Genomic DNA, 23,790 nt, shown 5'->3' with positions numbered 1-23,790 from the left:
CCTACCCTCCGTATCCCATCCCTCTAGGTCATCACAAAGCATCGAGTTGATCTCCTTGTGCTATGCAGCAGCATCCCACTAGCCATCCATTTTACATTTGGTAGTGTATATATGTTGATGCTACTCTCTCACTGCATTCCAACTTCCCCTTCCCGCCCTGTGCCCTCAAGTCCGTTATCTACGTCTGCGTCTTTAATCCTGCCCTGCCACTAGGTTCCTCAGTACCGCTTTTTTTTAAAATATAAATTTATTTATTTTATTTTATTTATTTGGCTGTATTGGGTCTTCGTTGCTGCCCATGGGCTTTCTCTAGTTGCGGCAAGCAGCGGCTACCCTTCGTTGCAGTCCGTGGGCTTTTTATTGCGGTGTGCTCTCGTTCCAGAGCACGGGCTCTCGGCGCGCGGGTTTCAGTAGTTGTTGCACGTGAGCTAAGTAGTTGTGTTGCACGGGCTTAGTTGCTCTGTGGCATGTGGGTTCTTCCTGGACTAGGGCTAAAACCCGTGTCCCCTGCGTTGGCAGGTGGATTCTTAACCACTGTGCCACCAGGGAAGTCCCAGTACATTTTTGTTTGTTTGTTTTTCTGTTTGTTTGCTTGTTTTTGCGGTATGCGGGCCTCTCACTGTTGTGGCCTCTCCCGTCGTGGAGCACAGGCTCCAGACGTGCAGGCTCAGCGGCCATGGCTCATGGGCCCAGCCGCTCCGCGGCATGTGGGGTCTTCCCAGACCAGGGCACGAACCCGTGTCCCCTGCATCGGCCAGCAGACTCTCAACCACTGCACCACCAGGGAAGCCCCCAGTACCTCTTGTTAAAATTTCATATACATGCGTTAGCATACGGTATTCGTTTTTCTCTTTCTGGCTTACTTCACTCTGTATGACAGATTCTAGGTCCATCCACCTCACTACAACTAACTCAATTTCGTTCCCTTTTATGGCTTAGTAATATTCCATTGTATATATGTGCCACATTTTCTTTATCCATTTATCTGTTGATGGACATTTAGGGTGCTTCCATGTCCTGGCTATTGTAAATAGTGCTGCAATGAACATTGTGGTTCATGTATCTTTTTGAATTATGGTTTTCTCACGGTTATATGCCCAGTAGTGGGATTGCTGGGTCATATGTTAGTTCTACTTTTAGTTTTTTAAAGAACCTCCATACTGTTCTCCATAGTGGCTGTATCAGTTTACATTCCCACCAACAGTGCAAGAGGGTTCCTTTTCTCCACACCCTCTCCACCATTTTTGTTTGTAGATATTTTGATGATGGCCATTCTGAGTGTTGTGAGGTGATACCTCATTGTAGTTTTGATTTTCATTTCTCTAATGATTAATGATGTTGAGCATCTTTTCATGTATTTGTTGGCAATCTGTATGTCTTCATTGGAGAAATATCTATTTAGGTCTTGCACCCATTTTTGGATGGGTTTTTTGTTTTTGTGATATTGAGCTGCATGAGCTGCTTGTATATTTTGGAGATTAATCCTTTGTCAGTTGTTTCATTTGCAAATATTTTCTCCCACTCTGAGGGGTGTCTTTTCATCTTATTTATGGTTTCCTTTGCTGTGCAAAAGCTTTTAACTTTCATTAGATCCCATTTGTTTATTTTTGTTTTTATTTCCATTTCTCTAGGAGGTGGGTCAAAAAGGACCTTGCTGTGATTTATGTCATAGAATGTTCTACCTATGTTTCCTCTAAGAGATTTATAGTGTCTGGCCTTACATTTAGGTCTTTAATCCATTTTGAGTTTACTTTTGTGTATCATGTTAAGGTGTGCTCTAATTTCATTCTTTTACAGGTATCTATCCATTTTTCCCAGCACCACTTATTGAAGAGGCTGTCTTTTCTCCATTGTATATTCTTGCCTCCTTTGTCAAAGGTAAGGTGACCATATGTATATGGGTTTATCTCTGGGTTTTCTATCCTGTTCCATTGATCTATCTTTCTGTTTTTGTGCCAGTACCATACTGTCTTGATTACTGTAGATTTGTAATATAGTCTGAAGTCCGGGAGCCTCATTCCTCCAGCTCCTTTTTCCTTTCTTAATATTACTTTGGCTATTTGGGGTCTTTTGTGTTTCCATACATATTGTAAAATTTCTTGTTCTAGTTCTGTAAAAAATGCCATTGGTAATTTCATAGGGATTGCATTGAATCTGTAGATTGCTTTGGGTAGTATAGTCATTTTTACAATATTGATTCTTCCAATCCAGGAGCATGGTATATCTCTCCATCTGTTTACATTATCTTTGATTTTTTTCATCAATGTTTTATAGTTTTCTGACTACAGGTCTTTTGCCTCCTTAGGTAGGTTTATTCCTAGGTATTTTATTCTTTTTGTTGTGATGGTAAATGGGATTATTTCCTTAATTTCTCTTTCCAGTCTTTTGTTGTTAGTGTATAGGAATGCAAGAGATTTCTGTGCATTAATCTTGTATTCTGCAAACTTACCAAATTCATTGATTAGTTCTCATAGTTTTCTAGCGGCATCTTTAGGATTTTCTGTGTATAGCATCATGTCATTGGCAAACAGTGACCATTTTACTTCTTCTTTTCTAATTTGTATTCTTTTTATTTCTTTTTCTTCTCTGATTGCTGTGTCTAGGACTTCCAGTACTATGATGAATAATAGTGGCTAGAGTGGATATCCTTGTTTTGTTCCTGATATTACAGGAAATGGTTCAGTTTTTCACCATTGAGAATGATGTTTGCTGTGGGTTTGTCATACATGGCTTTTATTATGTTGATGTAGGTTCCCTCTATGCCCACTTTCTGGAGAGTTTTTATCATAAATGGGTGTTGAATTTTGTCAAAAGCTTTTTCTTCATCTATTGAGATGATCATATGGTTTTTATTCTTTAATTTGTTAATATGGTGTATCACATTGATTGTTTTGCATATATTGAAGAATCCTTGCATCCCTGGGATAAATCCCGCTTGATCATGGTGTATGATCCTTTTAATGTGTTGTTGGATTTTGATTGCTTATATTTTGTTTAGAATTTTTGCATCTATGTTCGTCAGTGATATTGGTCTATAATTTTCTTTTTTTGTGATATCTTTGTCTGGTTTTGGTATCAGGGTGATGGTGGCCTAGTAGAATGAGTTTGGGAGTGTTCCTCCCTACACAATTTTTTGGAAGAGTTTGAGAAGGATAGGTGTTAGGTGTTCTCTAAATGTTTGATAGGATTTGCCTGTGAAGTCATCTGGTCCTGGACTTTTGTTTGTTGGAAGACTTTTAATTACAGTTTCAATTTCATTACCTGTGATTGGTCTGGTTATATTTTCTAATTCTTCCTAGTTCAATCTTGGAAAGTTGTACTTTTCCAAGAATTTGTACATTTCTTCCAGGTTGTCCATTTTATTTTCATAAAGTTGCTTGTAGTAGTCTCTTATGATCTTTTGTATTTCTGCAGTGTCAGTTGTAATCTCCCTTTTTCATTTCTAATTTTATTGATTTGAGTTCTCTCCCTTTTTTTCTTGAAGATTCTGGCTAAAGGTTTACGAATTTCGTTTATCTTCTCAAAGAACCAACATTTAGTTTTATTGGTCTTTGGTATTGTTTTCTTCCTTTCTATTTCATTTATCTCTGCTCTGATCTTTATGACTTCTTTCCTTCTACTAACTTTGTTTTTCTTTGTTCTTCTTTTTCTAGTTGCTTTAGGTGTAAGGTTAGATTGTTTGAGATTTTTCTTGTTTCTTGAGGTGAGCTTGAATTGCTATGAACTTCCCTCTTAGAACTGCTTTTGCTGCATCCCATAGGTTTTGGATCACTGTGCTTTCATTGTCATTTGTTTCTAGGTATTTTTTTATTTCTTCTTTGATTTCTTCAGTGATCTGTTGGTTATTTAGCATCACACTGTTTAGCCTCCATATATTTGTGTTTTTTACTGTTTTTTCCTGTAATTGATTTCTAATCTCATAATGTTGTGGTTGGAAAAGATGCTTGATACGATTTCAGTTTTTTTGAATTTTCCAAGGCTTGATTTGTGACCCAAGATGTGATCTATTTTGGAGAACGTTCCATATGCACTTGAGAAGAATGTGTATTCTTCCACTTTCAGGTGGAATGCCCTAAAACTATCAATCAAGTCTATCTGGTCTATTGTGTCATTTAAAGCTTGTGTTTCCTTATTCATTTTCTGTCTGGATGATCTGTCTATTGGCGTAAGTGGGGTGTTAAAGTCTCCCACTATTATTGTGATACTATTGATTTCTCCTTTTATGGCTGTTAGCAGTTGCCTCATGTATTGAGGTGCTCCTATGTTGGGTCATAAATATTTATAATTGTTATGTTTTTTTCTTGGATTCATCCCTTGATCATTATGTAGTGTCCTTCCTTATCTCTTGTAACAGTCTTTATTTTAAAGTCTATTTTATCTGATATGAGTATTGCTACTCCAGCTTTCTTGTGATTTCCATTTGCCTGGAATATATTTTTTCATCCCCTTACTTTCAGTCTGTATGTGTCCCTAGGTCTGAAGTGGGTCTCTTGTAGGCAGCATATATAAGGGTCTTGTTTTTGGATCCATTCAACCAGTCTGTGTCTTTTGGTTGGAGCATTTAATCCATTTACATTCAAGGTGGTTTTTGACATGTATGTTCCTATTACAATTTTCTTAATTGATTTGGGTTTATTTTAATGTGTCTTTTTCTTCTCTTTGTTTCCCGCTTAGAGAAGTTCCTTTAGCATTTGTTGTGAAGCTGGTTTGGTGGTGCTGAATTCTTGTAGTTTTTGCTTGTCAGTAAAGCTTTTGATTTCTCTGTCAAATCTGAATGAGATCCTTGCCAGGGAGAGTAATCTTGATTGTAGATTTTTCCTTTTCATCACTTTCAGTATGTCCTGCCACTCCCTTCTGGCTTGCAGAGTTTCTGCTGAAAGATCAGCTGTTAACCTTATGGGGATTCCCTTGTATGTTATTTGTTTTTTTCTCTTGCTGCTTTTAATGTTTTCTTCTTGGTATTTAAGTTTTGATAGTTTGATTAATATGTGTCTCAGCATGTTTCTCTTTGGGTTTATCCTGTATGGGACTCTCTGTGCTTCCTAGACTTGATAGACTATTTCCTTTCCCATGTTAGGGAAGTTTTTGACCATAATCTCTTCAAATATTTTCTCAGACCCTTTCTTTTCCTTTTCTTCTTCTGGGACCCCTATAATTCGAATGTTGTTGCGTTTAATGTTGTCCCAGGGGTCTCTGAGACTGTCCTCAGTTCTTTTCATTCTTTTTTCCTTAATCTGCTCCTGGCAGTTATTTACACCATTTTATCTTCCAGCTCACTTATCCATTCTTCTGCCTTAGTTATTCTACTATTGATTCCTTCTAGAGTGTTTTTAATTTCAGTTATTGTGTTGTTCATCACTGTTTGTTCTTTAGTTCTTCTAGATTCTTGTTAAACATTTCTTGTATTTTCTCCATTCTGGTTCCCAGATTTTGGATCATCTTTACCCTTATTATTCTGAGTTCTTTTTCAGGTAGGTTGTCTATTTCATCTTCATTTATTTGGTCTTGTAGGTTTTTACCTTGCTTCTTCATCTGTGACGTATTTTTTTTTTTTTTTTGGTAAGTGGAACTGTATTCCTGTCTTACTGGTTGTTTGGTCTAAGGCATCCAGCACTGGAGTTTGCAGGCAGTTGGGTAGAGCTGGGTCTTGGTGCTGAGATGAGGACCTCTGGGAGTCTTCACTCTGATTAATATTCCCTGGGGTCTGAGGTTCTCTGTTAGTCCAGTGGTTTGTACTCGGTGCTCCCACCACAGGAGCTTGGACCCGACCTTCAGCCTGGGAACCAAGATCCTGAAAGCTGCATGGCATGGCAAAAAAAAAAAAGGAGAAAAAAAGGAGCAGTACAATAACAATGTATAAAGAATAAAATAAAATTAGAAATATAAAAACTACATTAGGAAAAATAAAAATATATTTGAAACAACTGCAACAAGGTAAAACAAAACCACAACAGACAAAAGAAAAAAATAAAAGGGGGAACAGGCCAAAAGGAAAAGAACAATAACAAAGTATAAAGAATAAAATAAAATCAGAAAAATAAAACATTTATTAGAAAAAATAAAAATGAATCAACAACAACAAAGTAAAACAGAACCCCAACCTAAAAGAAAAAAAAAGCAAAAAGGCTTGGCTGTGGGTGGCAGAGATTAGATGGGGGTGGAACTTAGGCAGGGGTGGGGTTTAGGGTGGGGTGTGACCTAGGCAGGGTGGGTGGGGTGACCTTTCAGCTTGCAGTAGGGAGTAGGCTCAGGACCCATGCAGCCAGAAAAGGCCTTGAAGGCAAGGCCTAGGTGAACAACATTCAATTGTGGCACAGTGCCTCTGCTTAGGGCCTGTGCATAAGGGGAGAGGCAGCACGTTCAAAGTGGGGGCCTCTGGAGTGTGGAGTTCCAGAGTTTGGAGATTAGGCCCTGGGTGAGGGTGTATGGGTGGGGTTTAGGCCCAGCACAGTTGGAAGTTGTCTCAGAGGGGTCTTCAAGTGTAGAGGTAGGGCCTTGGGTCGGTGTGTAGGGGTGGGGCTTGGGCTCTGCACGGCAGGAGGGAGGCTCCGAGGGCAAAGGATTAGGCACGGGAACCCAATAGGCTCCCCAGTGCCTAAGTGGACAGGGAAAGCACTGGCCGCATTCCCGTCGGTTCCTCCGTGCACCCCACAAGGTCTCCTCCAGGGTCTCCCTTTCACTGCTGGACCCCTAACTGTGGATGGGTCCCACCAGGTGTAGGAACTCCCCCCCTCCCCCAGCTGCCCCCCGGAATGCCAGTCCCATAGGTCCAGCCTTTACTTTTGCTCCCCCTTCCCTCCCTCCTACTCCCTCAGGACCTGTGTGGCTGGAGGGGGCCTTGGTGGGCAGGGGAAACCTGACCACGCTCCCTTTTGATCCTCTGCCTTCCCAATGGTCCCCCAATTTCCTCCTTGGGGTGTGGGATTTCTTCCCCTCCCCCAGCCGCTCCTCAGGGGCACCAGTCCTGTCCCGCCTCCACTTCTCCTCCCCCTTCACTCCCCCCATGCCCCACGTCCTACCTGGTTACTGGGGGTCCCACCCATCCCCTTAGGTGTCTGTGGTCCCCCACCATTGCCTGGTAGGTGCCCTAGTTGTGCGGAGACGTGAATTCCACGTCCTCCCAGTCTGCCATCTTGACTCCACCCCCAAAAATCTATATTTAAAAAGAAGGATCCCAAATAAAATATCTTACCCTCTACTTTAAAAATCCAGAAAGATAACAAACTGAACTCAAGTAAAAAGGAGGAAGGAAATAATAAATGTTAGAGCAGAAATAAATGAATTATAGAATAGAAAAACAATAGAGAAAATCAATGATACCAAGAGTTGGTTCTTTAAAAAAATTAACAAAATTGACAAATCGTCAGCTAGGCTGACCAAAAAAAAAAAAGAAAAAAATAGAAAGAAAACTCAAATTAATAAAATCAGAAGTGAAAGAGGTATGAGCCATCACTACTAACATTACAGAAATAAAAAATTTTATTAAGGGAATACAATAAACAAGTGTAGTCCTAAAAATTAGGCAAATTAGATAAAATTGACAAATTTCTAAAAAGACACACACTGCCAAAACTGACTCAAGAAGATATATAAAAATCTGAATTACTTAAAACAAGTAACTGGGATTGGATTAGTAATTTTTAAAGTTCTCACAAAGAAAAGCCAGGTCCAGAGGGCTTTCCTTTAGATTTCTACCAAATATTTAAAAAATACTAATCATTCACAAACTTCTAAAATAAGGAAATAGAAGAGACTACCCAAATCATTCTATGAAAACCATATTATTCTCATACCAAAACAATACAAAGACATCACAAGAAAATGCAACTATTGACAAATATATCTTATGAATATAGATATAACAAATCTCAACAACACACTAGCAAATTGAATCCAACAATATGTAAAAAAGATTGTATACCATGATTATGTGGAATTTACCCAAGGAATGCACACTTGGTTTAATATCTGGATATCAATTTATGTAATGCACTATATTGATAGAACAAAAGGGAAAAGCACAAGATCATCTCAGTAAATGCAGAATAAAGCATTTCGCAAAATCTAACACTCTTTCATGATAAAAACACTCAACACAAAAATAGAAGGGACCTTCCTCAACATGTTAAAGGCCATCTACAAAAAACCCACAGTTAATGGGAAAAACTTAATACCATCTACTTTTGCCACTTCTGTTCAACATTGTACTGATCACTCTAACCAGGATAATTGGGCAAGAAAAATAATTTAAAAAGAGCATGAAGATTGTAAAGGAAGAAGTCACGCTATTTCTATTTGTAGATGATGACATGACCTCATATATAAAAAATTCTAAAAATATCCACAAAAAGTTTTTTTAGTAATGGTAAGTTGAACAAATTTGTGCAATGTAAGATCAATATATAAATCAACTGTATTTATAAAAACTAGCAATGAACAATCCAAAAGTGAAATTAAGAAAACTATTTCATTTATAATAGTATGAGAGAATACAATACTTAGGAATAAATTTAACAAAATAATGTAACACACTAAAACATGCAAAATATCGTTGAAAGAAATTAAAACTCTATATAATAGAAATATATCCCGTGTTCATGGAACCAAAGATTTAAAATGGTTAAGCTGGCAAATAACTTCCCAAATAGATCTACAAATTCAACATAATCCCCATCAAAATTTTAGGTGGCTTTTCTTAGCCACCTAAGATAAGTTTCTTGAGAAGCTAATCTTAAAATTCATATTGAAATGCAAGGGACCTAGGAAAACCAAAAGAATCTTGAAAAAGAAGAGTAAAATTAGAGGACTGACATTTCCCAATTTCACAACTTACTGCAAATCTACAATAATCAAGACAACATGGAACCTGTCCAAAGATTGACATATAGATCAATGGAATAGAATTGAGAGTCCAGAAATTGACATCTATAATAGTCAATTGATATTTGATAAGGACAGCAAGACAGTAAAATGGAGAGAGTATAGTATTTTCAATAAATAGTGCTGGTACAACTGGATATCAACCTGCCAAAGAATGAAGTTGAACCTCTTCTTCACAGCATACACCAATTTTTTTAAGCTGGATCATAGACCTAAGTGTAAAATCTAAAAGGATAAAACTCTTAGGAGAAAACATAGGAGTAAATTTTTGTGGCCTTAGGTTGAAAATGGTTTCTCAGATATGATATCTAAAGCAAAAAAAAAAAAATTGGATCTTACCAAATTTTAAAAACTTCTCTGCTACCAATGATACCATTGAGAGAATGAGAAGAAAACACACAGGATGAGAGAATATACTTGAAAAGAGACTTGCATCCAGAATGTATAAAAAACTGTTACAACTAAATAATAAGAAAAAGACAACCCAATTTAAAAATGGGCAAAGGACCTGAACAGTCATTTTTCCAAAGAAGACAATAGAAGATGACCAATAACCCCATGAAAATATGCTTAACAGTCATTAGTTCATTAAGGAAATGCAAATCAAAACCACAATGAGATACACTTCACACCCACTAGGATGACTAAAAAAATTAAAAGAAAGAAAGAACACAAGCATTGGCAAGGATATTAGAAATTGGAACCTTCACATATCTCACATATTGCTGATGGGACTTATCGCTGACAGGAATGTATAATGATGCAGCCGCTTTGGAAAAACATTTGGTGGTACTTCAAAATTTTAGACATAGAGTTATTATATGACCCAGTAATTTTGCTCCTAGAAATAAACTGAAGAAAAATGAAAACATATTTCTATACAAAAGGTTATACATGAATGTTCATAGAAGCATTATTCATAATAGCAAAAAGGTAGAAAACCCCAAATGTCCATCAATGGATGAAGGAACAAATGAAATGTGGTATAGTCATCCAAAGGAATATTATTCAGTAATAGAAGGGAATGAGGTACTGATACATGCTACAACATGGATCGGTCTTGAGAATGTTATGCTAAGTGAAAGAAGCCAGATACAAAAGGCCACATATTGTTTGATTTAATTTATATGAAATGTCCAAAATAGTCAGTTATAGATATAGAGACAGAAAGTAATTTATTGGTTTCCTAGTGCTGTGGGAGAGTTAGAGAGAATAGGGAATAATTGCTAGTGGGTATAGGATTCTTTTTGAGGTGATAAAATGTTCTTAAATTAGATACTGGTGATGATTGCACAATTCTGTGAATATACTAACAATCACTGAATTGTAAACTTTAAGTGGGTGAATTTTATGTATGTGAATTACAGGTAAATAAATCTATTAAAAACAATATATGAGGAGAATTTTCTTATATTATTAATAATATAGGAGCATTCCATAATTCATTTAATTAATTGTTATACATTTTTGTTGTCTTTATGTCTCAGTTTTGTAAGTAACACTTAAATGAATAATAATTATACAAATATCTAGTAATTTATTGTTTCATTTCTTGATGTAAATTTACTGGATGAAAGCGTAAAAACATTTTGTATGCTTTTGATTAATTCTGCCAAGTTGTACTCCAGAAAGCTTTGCTATTTTCACTAAGAGTATTTGAGAACACCTGATCCTGATAGAAGCAGTCTGTGTCTGGGTGTTAGAGTCTGTGTATTAATCTCTAATTTCTTCAATACATGTAAAACACTATTTTTTAAGTCATGTAAGAATATTATTTAAAAATTTTTAATAAATGCAGCAATATACATGTTGAAAATATCAGACAGGAACTTCTGTCATTGCCTGCACAAGAGGCATAAGATTCAAGGACTTAGAATGGCCTCATTCCTATAAACTTTCATGCCTTACATCACTATATAAGAGATATAATACAAATTGTTTTTTAATATACATATGAAATCACACTAAAATATTGTTCTGAATTTTGCTGTTTTCAACTTCAGAATATATATCAAGGATTTTTTTATCAGCACAGATAGTTCAGATTCATTTTTTAAATGGCTATATTATACTCCTTTGTATGGATAAATTAAAATTTATTTAAACAATTCCCTACAAATGTGTTTTATATTACTTACTTTCCTTGAACTTTACTTTTATTTACCTCGTATTTTTTATTCCCTTATAATTTTGCCATTACTAATAATAAGTAATGATCAATTTTATATACACATGTATTGGTGTAATTATACAAGTATATTCATTAAGAAAATTTCTAGGCATAGAATCTCCGAGATAAATATAATACATAATTTTAAAATAAATATTTTTCTAGTTAATCTTCAAAAATGTTGCACCAATTCTCAGTCCCACTCAGTGTGTGCTAATGCTTATTTCTCCACCCACCTAACAGTTGCTTTTGTAAAACACTTGTATTTTATCTATATGTTGATGCTTTATATTCATAAATATTGTGCCTATAATGTACTTTATAGCCTTTATTAGTCTTCATTTTAAAATCTTGTATAGTTTTACTTGATTTTTCTTGACAAAATGTTAGAATCATACACAAAGAAAATTGATATTTTAATTTATATAAGCTTAATTAATTTGAGGAAGATTATACTTTTTATAATTGTGTGTCTTTCTACCCAGGAATATGATTTATCTTCCTGTTTATTCCAATCTTTAAAAGTTTCTGTCACATTTCATATATCTTTCCAATTTATTTTAGTGTTGAGTATAGTAATTAAGGATTGCTTTTTAAATAGATTAAATAAAAAATATTTTTAACATTGCTTTTAAATAGATCACTTTAGAATAAAATAGAATTAGGTCTTTGTTTTCCCAGTTTCAGATTTGTGACTTGCACATTCCTTTTCCTCTATTGTATCACCTGCTTTTTTGATTACAATAAACATATTTTATTGTGAGTTTGTGTATTACTTTTAGAGCCAAATTGTGGATGACAATTCTACTGTTGCATTTATGAATTTGTAAATTTTGCTTTTGTACTTTTTAATCCAATTCTTTTGTTTTTCTTTACTTTGATTTTGTTTTGTCTAACCTCTGGAAAAAGTGTTCAGTTTACTTATTTTATTTTTCTTGCTAAATAATTAAAGCTTTTAAATTGATGAATTTATCTCTATACATATTTTTGGTTACATATGTTTTAGTTTGCAATGTTTTCATTTCTTTTTTCTCCTGAATATTATATAATAGAAGTTTTAAGTTTTTTCTTTGTACAAGGAGTTATTTAGAAGTTTTTCCCCCTTTTCATGTCAAAGTACTTAGTTTTTAATTTATGGCAATGTGGTCTAATAAAGGGTGTTTTTTGGAACATATTAAACCGAACTTTATATCCTAATATATTATCCACTTAACTCCATGGACACATAAACATCACATTTATTAAAATTAAACTATGATTTTTACATTATTATTTATTTTTTTGCAGTACGCGGGCCTCTCACTGTTGTGGCCTCTCCCACTGCGGAGCACAGGCTCTGGACGCGCAGGCTCAGTGGCCATGGCTCATGGGCCCAGCCTCACTGCGGCATGTGGGATCTTCCTGGACCGGGGCACGAACCTGTGTCCCCTGCATCGGCAGGTGGACTCTCAACCACTGTGCTACCAGGGAAGCCCGGTTTTTACATTATTTATCTTTACTTTCAAGTAAGGCTTTTTACAACTTTAATTTCTATTTTGTAATCAGGGTTTTGATGCTCACTACCCCAACCTTTTATATTATACCTACCATAGTCTTCATTTATTTACTTTGGCTCATCTTGGTTGACTGCCGTTGATCATTGAATAACTGCTTTCTAGATTCAGGAGAGGTCTGTAGGTGGCATACCTCTGAGTTATTATGAACTCCTTTTAATGACTATACACAATTTGGTTAGGTTTGTAGTTCTTAGTTCATAAAAATGTTTCCATCAAAATTTTGTACACATTATTTCTTTATGTGTTGTTACTGAATGTTACAGAGCAAAAGATTGTTTTATTGTCTTCTTGTGTAAAACAGAATTTATTCCTTTTGGGGTATTTGGAAGATGGTTTTTGTTTGAGCTTGGATGTTTGCGTAATGTTTATTCATCTTTAATGAATATTTAATAAATTCAAACATGTCATCAGGAAATTTTACCTGAAACTCTGGAGGAGACCTTGTGTCCTATACAGCCAGGTCTATAGTATTCTGAATTAAATTTGCTTTTTTTGTTGTTTGCCCTGTCTTATCCCATTTGTAGTAATCTTTTCCCTGTCTTTAATTATGATTTCTCTTTATGTAAAACTTAATATCCACATATTTAATATCTCCTGACATTTGTGTCTACTACATTGTTTTATTGTTTTCATGTCTTAATCTTTTCTGTTCTCAGGAGGGTTTCTTAAGTCTGTCTGTCACATCCCTATTCAGTTTTCTACAGTGTTTCTTCTAATCTTTACTTCATTTGATGAAAATTTAAAGTTTTAAATTTTATATTTTTACCTTGCAATCCTAATTTCCTCTACAGGTCTTTTTTTCGCCTGTTCTTATGTCTCTTTGCTTCTCATCTCAACCTCTGTGGTCAAGCTTTTTGCATGTTTAGGCTCTGTCTCGGAAAACAGAATTCACTCTACCTAGCTTAGTCAAAATGGATGTATTATAGTGTATCTGGCTTACAGAATTGCCTGAATATCTGAAGAAACAAATCTCAGGTTGAGATTTCAGGAGTGACTCTGTAACCACACTGAAGAACCTGGTCACCATGGTAGATGAAACTTCCTGTTTAATCAGAGAGCCATTTTCCAGTGTGGATCATGGCTGCTGCTGCTGCAGAACTGCGCTGCCACTAAAACAAACCAGAAACCACTGTGATCAATCATTAAGGCACCACCATGAGGAAACTGTCCTGATACCAGCTCCAAACCAATGCCATCCATGTTGCAGTCTGTACAGCAAAACAGATGCCATACATCCTGCTTTGACATTCACAAATCTTGTGACCAGGCCCTGGGACTCTGCTAATGGTGTGGCAGAAAATAAAGCACATGCCTCTGACCATACTTGTCAGTAAAAATAGAAAAATATTCTGTTTCACTTCTACCTTCCAAATCTCGTTAGAGTGTATCTGAGTGTTGGAATCTTATTCATATCCAGCAACTTAGCTGTTGTGGCTCTGTGAGAAAAAAAAAAAATGTGGTTTTTAGTTTTCTAGTATCTGCAGTATCAGAGAAAACCTTGAGAGGCGTTTAGATGGATGTTGAATACTGAGCCACCGTATCTACCTCAATTTACTGCTTTGGATACTCAAATTTCATCAAGTCCTTCTTTCCAATCTTAACCTTTCAGATGACGGCAAGAGAACAGCGAAATACATCCTGCACTACTGTAGCTTTCAATGTACAAATGAAAATGCTTTCACCTTCTCTCTACAAAAGGAGGCCTAAAATCCCATTAGTCACCGCATCCACAAACTGGTGATATTCATTTCCCACATTCAGTCATAGTCCCACCTTGATATTCTTTAACTTATGGACAAAATTGCAAAGTAAATTAACACTAGTATGCCCTATATAAAATGATAAGAGAAAATGATGAGGAAAATAAAATTGTTCAGGGAAAATGCTATAGATACAAGTGCATAAGGAAGATAATATGAGTAGTTGTTTTAGTCTTTGTTTCTAAAATTGATCACCAGGTCTTAATTATTATTTATAACTTTCCTCTTTCCAAAACCCTTTCCCAGGTCTCTTTCTCCTTGGGCAACATAATGAGCTGGGATTTTTAACTGGTGGAGTGACCCAAACCTTCACACCTAAGGTGTACAAGCCTTTACTGATCCTACATGCTGTTCCATTAAGTTTTAAAATTGGACTTGGCAGACCATGAGTGGTAGAGGATTTCCTGAGTTGAAGGTATGCTTCTCCCTGCCCCACATGATAACAGCAACGCCATTTCCCCTTAGTAATCAGAATTAATCACCCCAGAAAACACAAAAATCCCCTTTCTATTGGCCCAGTGGCATGTGTAGCTCCATATTAAAAGGTGGCAATCTCAACTTTCAATTCAAAAAACCATTGATGTGTTCCTGGTGGAAGGATTCATCTTTTGGGTACCAAGTCCTCTAAACCATCATAAGCAAAGCCACAGAAATGAGGAACAAATATATTTTTAGTAGGTCATTAAATGTACCAGAGCAGAAGTGCCATTAGCAGCAATACTTCTACCCCTTAGTGCCCAGACAAGTGTGTTCCAACCATAAGAGAAAAAGGAATGCACATCATTTGCTGGCTGAAAGCATATGTCATCCTGTAGGGAAACATTCTATTCTAACAAGGTATATTGACTTGTTTTCAATGGTCTGTTCTATCTTTACAAAATGCCCATTGTTTCTGAGCACATGCTAAGAATAGTGAATCCCTTGGGAGTCAGCCCACTTTCTCTCCTATTTCTTCTATATAATGAATGTCATGGCCAGTCAGGAGTTGTGTTGTGTGGTAAAACCATGATTTAAAAAGTAAACTATTCAGTAAATCCAAAAATGCTGCTTTACAAAGTAGGCAGTAAAGCAAAATCCATATCCAAAATCAGCCAGTACACTCACTAGTCAGTACACCCACTTCCTCTTCCATATTGGAGGAATCCAATATAATCAACCTGTCCCAGTTCCTGGCTGCACCACCCTGGCAATGGTTTTGTAGGTTGCTGAGTGCCAATGACCAGCAACAGAGACTCATGTTTTCCCTTAATGATGATTATGATTTAAGTAAATTTTCGTCACTATGTGTCCTCCTTCTAAGGCTAACAAGATCATTGTCACCTTCAAATGTAACTACTTCAGGGAGCTAATCACATATTGTAATTTTCTGAGTGTTTCGTGTACCAGTGACTGCATCCATCACAGTACAGTGTGGAAAATGGAATAGCATTCCAGGTAGTTAAAGCCAAAGGGATTTATTATAGGATCTTAGGTTGTTCATAGAACTGTCGGACAGCCTGAAGAAAATGGACACACCTGCCTCTCAACAGCTACAAAGATATCATCCAGACACTAGGGTGTCTATTAATGTTGTTGCCAAAACCCAGATATCTCTATTATGGACTTGCCTGCAGTAGAATTGAGGCAACTGCCACATTTTTGCCTTTAAATATTACCCAGAGCCATTAAACTTTTGAAGCCTAAATCATAACCAGAATTTAAGCTGCAAAAGAGTCTGGGAGTTGATTTCAGCTTTCTAGGCACAGTAGAGGGGTTTAGAAAGCCGTCATCCTATTTACAGCCACCTCCTGCATAAAGTTCCTCCTCCTTTCCTTTGGTTGGATTGGTTTACTGATTTATTCATTGATCAATCAATTAATTCATTCATTCATTCCTCAGCACTTCACATTTCATTAATTTTATTAAAATTTATTTTAAAAAAATTTCTTTGACGGCAAGGCCTCTGTTTCAGTTTAATGTCACCAGAGCATGTCACATCCATAGTAGGAGATCAACTAATACTTGGTTTCATTGAATTTTTGATAGTTCAAAGCTGACTCTGTCAAACATTTCTACTTTCTGTAGATTAAAAAAAAATAAAAGACACTTCACAGGGATGGTTTCTTTCATACTGCAGAATCTCTTGCAATCTCCACTTGGGTTTTTTTCATTCACTTATTCTTTTTTTTTTTTAACATCTTTATTGGAGTATAATTGCATTACAGTGGTGTGTTAGTTTCTGCTTCACAACAAAATGAATCAGTTATATATATACAAATGTTCCCATATCTCTTCCCGCTTGCATCTCCCTCCCTCTCACCCTCCCTATCCCACCCCTCCAGGCGGTCACAAAGCACCGAGCTGATCTCCCTGTGCTATGCGGCTGCTTCCCACTAGCTATCTACCTTACGTTTGGTAGTGTATATATGTCCATGCCTCTCTCTCGCTTTGTCACAGCTTACCCTTCCCCCTCCCCATATCCTCAAGTCCATTCTCTAGTAAGTCTGTGCCTTTATTCCTGTTTTACCCTAGGTTCTTCATGACAATTTTTTTTTTCTTAAATTCCATATATATGTGTTAGCATACGGTATTTGTCTCTCTCTTTCTGACTTACTTCACTCTGTATGACAGACTCTAGGTCTATCCACCTCATTACAAATAGCTCAATTTCGTTTCTTTTTATGGCTGAGTAATATTCCATTGTATATATGTGCCACATCTTCTTTATCCATTCATCCGATGATGGACACTTAGGTTGTTTCCATTTCCGGGCTATTGTAAATAGAGCTGCAATGAACATTTCGGTACATGACTCTTTTTGAATTATGGTTTTCTCAGGGTATATGCCCAGTAGTGGCATTGCCGGGTCATATGGTAGTTCTATTTGTAGTTTTTTAAGGAACTCCCATACTGTTTTCCACAGTGGCTGTATCAATTTACATTCCCACCAACAGTGCAAGAGGGTTCCCTTTTCTCCACACCCTCTCCAGCATTTATTGTTTCTAGATTTTTTGATGATGGCCATTCTGACTGGTGTGAGATGATATCTCATTGTAGTTTTGATTTGCATTTCTCTAATGATTAATGATGTTGAGCATTCTTTCACGTGTTTGTTGGCAGTCTGTATATCTTCTTTGGAGAAATGTCTATTTAGGTCTTCTGCCCATTTTTGGATTGGGTTGTTTGTTTTTTTGTTATTAAGCTGCATGAGCTGCTTATAAATTTTGGAGATTAATCCTTTGTCAGTTGCTTCATTTGCAAATATTTTCTCCCATTCTGAAGGTTGTCTTTTGGTTTGTTTATGGTTTCCTTTGCTGTGCAAAAACTTTGAAGTTTCATTAGGTCCCATTTGTTTATTTTTGTTTTTATTTCCATTTCTCTAGGAGGTGGGTCAAAAAGGATCTTGCTGTGATTTATGTCATAGAGTGTCCTGCCTATGTTTTCCTCTAAAAGTTTGATAGTTTCTGGCCTTACATTTAGGTCTTTAATCCATTTTGAGCTTATTTTTGTGTATGGTGTTAGGGAGTGGTCTAATCTCATACTTTTACATGTAGCTGTCCAGTTTTCCCAGCACCATTTATTGAAGAGGCTGTCCTTTCTCCACTGTACATTCCTCCCTCCTTTATCAAAGATAAGGTGACCATATGTGCGTGGGTTTATCTCTGGACTTTCTATCCTGTTCCATTGATCTATCTTTCTGTTTTTGTGCCAGTACCATACTGTCTTGATTACTGTAGCTTTGTAGTATAGTCTGAAGTCTGGGAGCCTGATTCCTCCAGCTCCTTTTTTCGTTTTCAAGATTGTTTTGGCTATTCGGGGTCTTTTCTGTTTCCATACAAATTGTGAAATTTTTTGTTCTAGTTCTGTGAAAAATGCCAGTGGTAGTTTGATAGGGATTGCATTGAATCTGTAGATTGCTTTGGGTAGTAGAGTCATTTTCACAATGTTGATTCTTCCAATCCAAGAATATGGTATATCTCTCCATCTATTTGTATCATCTTTAATTTCTTTCATCAGTGTCTTATAATTTTCTGCATACAGGTCTTTTGTCTCCTTAGGTAGGTTTATTCCTAGATATTTTATTCTTTTTGTTGCAGTGGTAAATGGGAGTGTTTTCTTGATTTTACTTTCAGATTTTTCATCATTAGTGTATAGGAATGCCAGAGATTTCTGTGCATTAATTTTGTATCCTGCTACTTTACCAAATTCATTGATTAGCTCTAGTAGTTTTCTGGTAGCATCTTTAGGATTCTCTGTGTATAGTATCATGTCATCTGCAAACAGTGACAGCTTTACTTCTTCTTTTCTGATTTGGATTCCTTTTATTTCCTTTTCTTCTCTGATTGCTGTGGCTAAAACTTCCAAAACTATGTTGAATAAGAGTGGTGAGAGTGGGCAACCTTGTCTTGTTCCTGATCTTAGTGGAAATGCTTTCAGTTTTTCACCATTGAGGACGATGTTGGCTGTGGGTTTGTCATATGTGGCCTTTATTATGTTGAGGAAAGTTCCCTCTATGCCTACTTTCTGCAGGGTTTTTATCATAAATGGGTGTTGAATTTTGTCAAAAGCTTTCTCTGCATCTATTGAGATGATCATATGGTTTTTCTCCTTCAATTTGTTAATATGGTGTATCACGTTGATTGATTTGCGTATATTGAAGAATCCTTGCATTCCTGGAATAAAGCCCACTTGATCATGGTGTATGATCCTTTTAACGTGCTGTTGGATTCTGTTTGCTAGTATTTTGTTGAGGATTTTTGCATCTATGTTCATCAGTGATATTGGCCTGTAGTTTTCTTTCTTTGTGACATCCTTGTCTGGTTTTGGTATCAGGGTGATGGTGGCCTCATAGAATGAGTTTGGGAGTGTTCCTCCCTCTGCTATATTTTGGAAGAGTTTGAGAAGGACGGGTATTAACTCTTCTCTAAATGTTTGATAGGATTCGCCTGTGAAGCCATCTGGTCCTAGGCTTTTGTTTGTTGGAAGATTTTTAATCACAGTTTCAATTTCAGTGCTTGTGATTGGTCTGTTCACATTTTCTATTTCTTCCTGATTCAGTCTTGGCAGGTTGTGCCTTACTAAGAATTTGTCCATTTCTTCCAGGTTGTCCATTTTATTGGCATAGAGTTGCTTGTAGTAATCTCTCATGACCTTTTGTATTTCTGCAGTGTCAGTTGTTACTTCTCCTTTATCATTTCTAATTCTATTGATTTGAGTCTTCTCCCTTTTTTTCTTGATGAGTCTGGCTAATGTTTTATCAATTTTGTTTATCTTCTCCAAGAACCAGCTTTTAGTTTTATTGATCTTTGCTATTGTTTCCTTCATTTCTTTTTCATTTATTTCTGATCTGATTTTTATGATTTCTTTCCTTCTGCTAACTTTGGGGTTTTTTTGTTCTTCTTTCTCTAATTGCTTTAGGTGCAAGGTTAGGTTGTTTATTCGAAATGTTTCCTGTTTCTTAAGGTAGGATTGTATTGCTATAAACTTCCCTCTTAGAACTACTTTTGCTGCATCCCACAGATTTTGGGTCGTTGTGTCTCCATTGTCATTTGTTTCTAGGTATTTTTTGATTTCCTCTTTGATTTCTTCAGTGATCACTTCGTTATTAAGTAGTGTATTGTTTAGCCCCCATGTGTTTGTATTTTTTACAGATCTTTTCCTGTAATTGATATCCAGTCTCATAGTGTTGTGGTTGGAAAAGATACTCGATACAATTTCAATTTTCTTAAATTTACCAAGGCTTGATTTGTGACCCAAGATATGATCTATCCTGGTGAATGTTCCATGGGCACTAGAGAAAAATGTGTATTCTGTTGTTTTTGGATGGAATGTCCTATAGATATCAATTAAGTCCATCTTGTTTAATGTATCATTTAAAGCTTGGGTTTCCTTATTTATTTTCATTTTGGATGATCTGTCCATTGGTGAAAGTGGGGTGTTAAAGTCCCCTACTATGAATTTGTTACTGTCGGTTTCCCCTTTTATGGCTGTTAGTATTTTCCTTATGTATTGAGGTGCTCCTATGTTGGGTGCATAAATATTTACAATTGTTATATCTTCTTGGATCGATCCCTTGATCATTATGCAGTGTCCTTCTTTGTCTCTTCTAATAGTCTTTATTTTAAAGTCTATTTTGTCTGATATGAGAATTGCTACTAGAGCTTTCTTTTGGTTTCCATTTGCATGAAATATCTTTTTCCATCCCCTTACTTTCAGTCTGTATGTGTCTCTAGGTCTGAAGTGGGTCTCCTGTAGACAGAAAATATATGGGTCTTGTTTTTGTATCCATTCAGCCAATCTGTGTCTTTTGGTGGGAGCATTTAGTCCATTTACATTTAAGGTAATTATCGATATGTATGTTCCTATTCCCATTTTCTTAATTGTTTTGGGTTCGTTATTGTAGGTCTTTTCCTTCTCTTGTGTTTCTTGCCTAGAGAAGTTCCTTTAGCATTTGTTGTAAAGCTGGTTTGGTGGTGCTGAACTCTCTCAGCTTTTGCTTCTCTGTTAAGGTTTTAATTTCTCTATCAAATCTGAATGAGATCCTTGATGGGTAGAGTAATCTTGGTTGTAGGTGTTTCTCCTTCATCACTTTCAATATGTCCTGCCACTCCCTCCTGGCTTGCAGAGTTTCTGCTGAAAGATCAGCTGTTAACGTTATGGGGATTCCCTTGTGTGTTATTTGTTGTTTTTCCCTTGCTGCTTTTAATATGTTTTCTTTGTATTTAATTTTTGACAGTTTGATTAATATGAGTCTTGGTATATTTCTCCTTGGATTTATCCTGTATGGGACTCTCTGTGCTTCCTGGACTTGATTAACTATTTCCTTTCCCATATTAGGGAAGTTTTCAACTATAATCTCTTCAAATATTTTCTCAGTCCCTTTCTTTTTCTCTTCTTCTTCTGGAACCCCTGTAATTCGAATGTTGGTGTGTTTCATCTTGTCCCAGAGGTCTCTGAGACTGTCCTCAGTTCTTTTCATTCTTTTTTCTTTATTCTGCTCTGCAGTAGTTATTTCCACTATTTTATCTTCCAGGTCACTTATCCGTTCTTCTGCCTCAGTTCTTCTGCTATTGATCCCATCTAGAGTGTTTTTCATTTCATTTATTGTGTTGTTCATCATTGTTTGTTTCATCTTTAGTTCTTCTAGTTCCTTGTTAAATGTTTCTTGCATTTTGTCTATTCTATTTCCAAGATTTTGGATCAACTTTACTGTTACTATTCTGAATTCTTTTTCAGGTAGACTGCCTATTTCCTCTTCATTTGTTAGGTCTGGTGGGTTTTTATCTTGCTCCTTCATCTGCGGTGTGTTTTTCTGTCTTCTCATCTTGCTTATCTTACTGTGTTTGGGATCTCCTTTTTGCAGGCTGCATGTTTGTAGTTCCCGTTGTTTTTGCTGTCTGTCCCCAGTGGCTAAGGTTGGTTCAGTGGGTTGTGTAGGCTTCCTGGTGGAGGGGACTAGTGCCTGTGTTCTGGTGGATGAGGCTGGATCTTGTCTTTCTGGTGGGCAGGTCCACGTCTGGTGGTGTGTTTTGGGGTGTCTGTCGACTTATTATGATTTGGGGCAGCCTCTCTGCTAATGGGTGGCGCTGTGTTCCTGTCTTGCTAGTTGTTTGGCATAGGATGTCTAGCACTGTAGCTTGCTGGTCGTTGAGTGAAGCTGGGTGCTGATGTTGAGATGGAGCTCTCTGGGAGATTTTCGCCATTTGATATTATGTGCAGCTGGGAGGTGTCTTGTGGACCAGTGTCCTGAAGTTGGCTCTCCCACCTCAGAGGCACAGCACTAACTCCTGGCTGCAGCACCAAGAGCCTTTCATCCACACGGCTCAGAAGAAAAGGGAGAAAAAGTAGAAAGAATTAGTAGAAGTAGAAAGAAAGAAAGGAGGGAGGCAGGGAGGGAGGGAGGAAGGAAGGAAGGAAGGAGGGAAGGAAGGAAAAAAAGAAAGAAGATAAAGTAAAATAAAATAAAGTAAGATAAAATATAATAAAGTTGTTAAAATAAAAAATAATTATTAAGAGGAAAAAAAACAGAAAGCAAAAAAACGGATGGATAGAACCCTGGGACAAATGGTGGAAGCAAAGTTATACAGACAAAATCTCCCACAGAAGCATACACATACACAGTCACAAAAAGAGGAAAAGGGGAAAAAATCATAAATCTTGCTCTCAAAATCCACCTCCTCAATTTGGGATGATTGGTTGTCTATTTAGGCGTTCCACAGATGCAGGGTATATCAAGTTGATTGTGGAGCTTTAATCCGCTGCTCCTGAGGCTGCTGGGAGAGATTTCCCTTTCTCTTCTTTGTTCTCACAGCTCCCAGGGGCTCAGCTTTGGATTTGGCCCCGCCTGTGCGTGTGTAGGTCGCCGGAGGGCGTCTGTTCTTTGCTCAGACAGGACGGGGTTAAAGGAGCCGCTGATTCAGGGAGTCTGGCTCACTCAGGCCAGGGGTAGGGAGGGGCACGGAGTGCGGGGCGAGCCTGCGGCAGCAGAGGCCAGCGTGACATTGCACCAGTCTGAGGCGTGCCGTGCGTTCTCCCGGGGGAGTTGTCCCTGGATCCCGGGACCCTGGCAGTGGCGGGCTGCACAGGCTCCCCGGAAGGGGGATGTGGATAGTGACCTGTGCTCGCACACAGGTTTCTCGGTGGCGGCAGCAGCAGCCTTAGCATCTCATGTCTGTCTCTGGGGTCCGCGCTGTTAGCGGCGGCTCGCGCCTGTCTCTGGAGCTCCTTTAAGGAACGTTCTTAATCCCCTCTCCTCGCGCACCAGGAAACAAAGAGGCAAGAAAAAGTCTCTTGCCTCTTCGGCAGGTCCAGACTTTTCCCCGGACTCCCTCCCGGCCAGCCGTGGCGCACTAACCCCCTGCAGGCTGTGTTCACGCCGCCAGTCCTCTCCCGGAGCTCCAACCGAAGCCCGAGCCTCAACTCCAGGCCCCGCCCGCCCCGGCCGGTGAGCAGACAAGCCTCTCGGGCTGGTAAGTGGCACGGTCGGCACTGATCCTCTGTGTGGGAATCTCTCCGCTTTGCCCTCCGCACCCCGGTGGCTGTGCTCTCCTCCACGGCCCCGAAGCTTCCCGCTCTGCCACCCGCAGTCTCCGCCCGCGAAGGTGCTTCCTAGTGCGTGGAAATCTTTCCTCCTTCACAGCTCCCTCCCACTGGTGCAGGTCCCGTCCCTATCCTTTTGTCTCTGTTTATTCTTTTTTCTTTTGCCCTGCCCAGGTACGTGGGGGGTTTCTTGCCTTTTGGGAGGTCTGAGGTCTTCTGTCAGCGTTCAGTAGGTGTTCTGTAGGAGTTGTTCCACGTGTAGATGTATTTCTGGTGTATCTGTGGGGAGGAAGGTGATCTCCGAGTCTTACTATTCCGCCATCTTCCCAGAAGTTCACTTATTCTTGAAAGAAGAGAGATAAATCCAGCTGGAAGTCTGCCCATAAACACAGCCTCTCTTTTTGGG

Source organism: Monodon monoceros, unplaced genomic scaffold (genome assembly GCF_005190385.1).
Source record: "Monodon monoceros isolate NGI ecotype Baffin Bay Population unplaced genomic scaffold, NGI_Narwhal_1 Super_Scaffold_2, whole genome shotgun sequence".
In the NCBI taxonomy this organism is placed as follows: domain Eukaryota; kingdom Metazoa; phylum Chordata; class Mammalia; order Artiodactyla; family Monodontidae; genus Monodon; species Monodon monoceros.
Note: the sequence above shows the minus strand (reverse complement) of the source record.